The sequence below is a fragment of the Solanum stenotomum genome, unplaced genomic scaffold (assembly GCF_019186545.1).
Source record: "Solanum stenotomum isolate F172 unplaced genomic scaffold, ASM1918654v1 scaffold32770, whole genome shotgun sequence".
NCBI lineage: Eukaryota > Viridiplantae > Streptophyta > Magnoliopsida > Solanales > Solanaceae > Solanum > Solanum stenotomum.
The window spans coordinates 82,251-87,794 of record NW_026032122.1 but is presented as its reverse complement, the minus strand read 5'-3'; positions in this window follow the sequence as shown (position 1 = coordinate 87,794).

The following is a 5,544-nucleotide window of genomic DNA, read 5'->3' as shown; positions in this document are numbered from 1 at the left end:
TTGTCATTATCTCTTACACCATTTTAGGGGTTTTTTTTTCCAGATTTCACACAGCAAACCCCACACTCCCACCCCCACGTTTCTCTTTTACAGAGAACTAACTTTTTCTCTCTCACCATCTTCAACGTTCGTCTTCTTCATTCAAAAAGAAAATCAGTAGAACTCTTCCATATTTATATGATTTAATGGTGGGATGAGATCTACACACGAACAATATTGAGAAAGCAGTTGATAAACTTGCCACAATTATACCATTATTTTTAGCTAGCATAGGATTTTATGGTAAAAGACTCGACCTCTATTCCAATAAACTACCTGCATATGTTGACAAGCCTCAATCCAAGCTCAAAGTTGTATTTATAAAGAATGTGCCTCGACAAGATCCAAACTCAAGATATGTATTCATATCATATTATGTTTTGTTCATAATAAATAATTCACTTTCCTTCTCAATTTTTTTCTTCAATGTTATTTCAGCGATTGTGGACTATACACGTCTCTTTGCTAAATATATTAGCAATGGAGTTTTTTATATGAGTCTCATTCACATTGATGCAAAGTACCACCGTAAAAGGTACGCCACAATTATGTGGCAGTATGGAAGAAGCAAGAACGTTGATGGCACAATTAGTCAAAGTGAAGTATTTGGAATGGTTGCTAGCAAATTTGGTGGACCCCGCATAACAAAAGAACATGCTTTCGGATACTACCAATTATCCTACACCAAGACCAAGAAAATGAACTTTGAAATACTTGTTTGTAGTTTAGACTTTTAATTATTACATGTTTTGATTTTGAATGGTGTATATTTCTTTTGCTACAGTTTTTGACAATAATATATTATACGCATTGTTTTACATTGTAAGATTTATACCAGTTGGATATCAATTTCATACAATTTTTAATTTTAGTCTTCGTTTTAAAATTTCAAGTTGGATACCAAGTGGCTTGTTTTAGATTGTCTAATTTGGTTGAAATATCAATTACATTTTGTTTTTTTTTTCTTCATTTTTCAGTGGAATATATCTATTGGATACCAATTGGATACAACATTAACTTGTTTTAGGTTGTCTAATTTGGTTGAAATCTCAATTACATGTTGATTTTTCAATTTTTCCAATGAGATATCATTTGGATACCAAATGTATACCAGTTGGATACAACATTAACTTGTTTTAGGCTGACTAATATAGTTGAAATCTCAATTATATGTTGGTTTTTTAATTTTTCCAATGGGATATCAATTGGATACCAAAGTTATACCAATTGAATACAAAATTAACTTGTTTTAGGCTGACTAATTCAGTTGAAATCTCAATTACATGTTTTTTTTTTCAATTTTTCCAATGGGATATTAGTTTGATACCAAATGTATACCAATTGGGTACAAAATTAATTAGTTTTAGGCTGACTAATTTAGTTGAAATCTCAATTACGTGTTTTTTTCAATTTTTCCATTTGGATATCAGTTTGATACCAAATGTATACCAATTGGGTACAACATCAACTAGTTTTAGGTTGACTAATTCGGTTGAAATCTCAATTATATGTTATTTTTCAATTTTTTCAATGAGATATCAGTTCATACCAAATGTACAATTTGGATACACCATTAACTAGTTTTAGGTTGACTATTTCAGTTGAAATCTCAATTAGATGTTGTTTTTTCAATTTTACCACTGGACATCAGTTTGATACCAAATGTATACCAATTTCATACTAAGATTTGACTTAATTTTTTGAGTTGATATCAATTGCATACCAGCATAATTTAATTTTTTACTATACATTTAAAAATACTAAATACACAAATGATTAATTAGTACACATAATAAATGTTCTGAATGTACAAGTCATTAACTTAAAAGATAAAATAAATCAAAGCATGCGGTTGTCACAATAAAATAACCAAATCAAAATAAAAATAAACATGTCTTTTTTTTTCAGCAACATGTCTTCCTGTTGTGTCCCCCCGATGACATGTATTGCACGTAACCTTAAACCTCTTGAATTTCAAATCAGCAAACCCTTTCCAACATTCAAGTTGTGGTCTCCCTACAGTCTTTTAGAACCAAGTGACAATAATTTATGCTCCGACACCTTTTGAATTGCATATTTCTCTATTCCATCATAAATTATTGTGTCGGTATTACAAGATACAAAAGTACATGTTACTTTTATACATATGTTATATCAGTATACAAATTTTATACCATTTTTATGCATACTTTCTATACCTATTTCATGCCAAAAGTAAACACTGATTCATACAATATTCATGCCAAAAAAAGTAAAAAATCATACAATTTACAACTAGTAATTGTCTTTTATTAAATAAATAGTATACCAATTTCATCCCACTATTATGCACAATTTCATATCAATATAATGTCAAAAATAAAAAATTGAATCATATACCAGATTTGTGCCATAAAAACTATAAATTTCCATACATATTTGATTTTACTATTATACCAATTTCATACAAAATTTACGTCAGTTTTTATACCGAAAATTCATCCCAAAGAATCAATAATGGTTCATACAAAGAATGAACAAATTTAGTTGTACACATTTTTAATCAGTATACATTCACAAATTAGTAGTGTACAAATTATCGATTGTCGTACATGTCTGATATTAGTAGTATACAGATTCCAAAAAAAAAATCTCTAATTTTTTTAATCAGAAACATATCATTCAGACAATATACTAGACTTCATACCCTAAAACAGATTTCATAAAAAAAAACTAACATTTCACATTTCATACCAACTTAATACACATTTCATACAAATAATCATACTTCTTACTCATATTTTTTACACAATACTGAATAATTTTTCATACCATTTAGTTCAATCTTCTCACACAAATTTATACACAATCGTCAATACTTATTCATAGCAATATCATTCTAAAACAGTCTACAATAATTCACACCAGAACAGACATTATATAAAATATAACTTTCACATTTCATAACAAATTAATACACTTTTCATACAAAACTTCATGCTTCTTACTAATATTTTTTACACAATAGTGAATCCACTTTCATACCAATTTCATTCTATTTACAGTACCAAATTCATTCCTACCTATACATTTTATTTATGTTTTTAGAAAATAAAAGCAGTACTCCATATTATAATTTTAATCTGCATACCGAATTTCATACTTTAATCTCATTATTATCAAATTGACTAAAGAAATACCCGTTTCATAACTATGCTACAACAAATTTCATTCTTCTTTCCCCACAAATTTCATAACTTTACAACAATAAAACTACTACTCATTCATATATTAAGCCAATTTCGCACTAATGCCTAATTTTTACAGTATACAAAATAACGAAAAAAAAACACGTACCAACAAATTAAAAACTACAGTTTCAAAAAAATTATTACTTATTATCAACAAAATACGTTGTTTATACAAATAACATCACAACTTAAATCTACTGACGATTTACAAAACTAAAATCACAAAATGTGATTTACAGTTTCATTGCTCAATTTTTTTTTTTCATTTCACCGAAATACAAATACAAACAATAAATCATAAAAAATACTAACCTAAAGGATCCCATCTTCCACCATGTTGAATTAATATAAATAAGTAGTTGTCCATCACAATAAATCAAGATTTTTCAAACAAAAAACAACTTGAATTAATCGTCAGTGACAATTTTTCTGAGAAAAAATCGAAGAGAGAGAAACGTGGAAGAAAATGGATAAAATCAGAATTTTTAATTAATTTTAACAAATTAGAGTGAAATAAGGAAACTAAATATTCTTAATTAGTTTGAATTTCCTTAATTTATGCTAATTAGTAATTATCTTCAATCAATTCAAATTTAATTAACACACATATTCCGTTTTTTTACCTTTTTTTCTTCAAAAACGAATTATTTTATTTTTTTTAAAACAAATTTTTACAATTATTAAAAAAGAACTTTTTTTTTAAGAAACTGTTACAACCTGAAATTTTTTATCGTTACAACTTGAAAGTTTAATTCTACTGCTATAACCTGAAAATATTAGTCTAATATATGTCATATATGAAATTTTCATGATTAAAAAAATTATAATATTTTTTTAATTTTAAAATAAACTGATTTTTTTTCCATATTTTAGTTAAAAAGTATTAAAGTTAAAAGGGTAAAAATGTTTTAAAAGGTAAAATAACATAGATAAAATATCATTCTGGCCAAAAAGATTTTTCCAAAAAAATTAATGCATCTTCGAATAATTATTAGCTTAGTAATTGGAGAATAATGTATCATTATGTGCAGGGGTTGGAGCCACATGCAAGGTGTCCAATTGGACATTCTTCGTCAGAAAAAAAAACTGTATATACAAATTTCAAAACGTTCTATAAACTAACCGTCTGTTTCATTAGTATTGAAAATCAGGGGAGTAGCTACACTAGGTTGAGGGTGTCCATTGTTCAACTGGACACCCTTCGTCGAAAAATTACACTGTATATATAAGTAAAATAATACTTTAAATGGTTAAATGAGACCTTCTGAACACCCTTGAAACAATAAATTTTCTTAGCTTAGTGATTTCAATCAATAACCTAAGGTCAATGCTACATGTTGAGCGTGGGTTTGATTCCCTTTGGCTTCACATTTTTCTTTTAACATTTTCAAAAGAGCTCTTGTCACACCCCAAATTCGTATGTGATGGCACGTGTCCATTTTTCACCGGACACGTCAGCCTAACCCAACCACAACGATAGAGAAGTAAAAATACGAGAATTAAAGATAATAAATAAGTGGAAGACTTCAATTAAGACTCAACACTACCCAGAATTTGGTTGTCACATGTACAAACCTCTGAATACAGAATTCGAATAAAAATGTACAAGTCTCAGAGTATAGTTCTCAAATAGAACAAAACTGAAAGTAAAGATAACTCAAGGGCACGTTTGGAATGAACCGCTACCTCTCGAGTATGTCCCGAAGTTCAATCTGCTAAAGAAACTACTAAGCCGAATCTGAGAGAGAGCTGTCAACCTACACAATTGTGTAGAAGCAAGGGTGAGTACCGAAAACCACAGGTACTCGCAAGTAACTTTAAACTAAGCAAAATTAGAAGCTACAGACAACTCTTTTCAATCCCAACCGAACCACCGAAACTTCAATCTAGCAGCAAACCAACCAACTTATACTAAACAGATCATATTCAACAGTCAGAACCAACAGTATATGCTCATCAACCTCAGATCAACAAATAAGAGCAAATAGATCAAATTCCACATAAGAAGGGTAAATCGATACAATCCACACATCACAGACAAAAATAAGGCAAATGCGATGCAAAATGCAATAATGATGTCATGTAGTCGTGATGCATGTCTGTCCTACGATACACATCTGTTGACGTAATCAGTCCGCGCTGAATACTCAAATCAGAACCCATGGGGGCCACACATGGACCATGTATCACCGCCGGAATCAGATCCCATCGGCATCCAAATCGCTAGCCGGAGCTAGTCCATCTCATATATCTCTAGCCGGAGCTAGTCCATCTC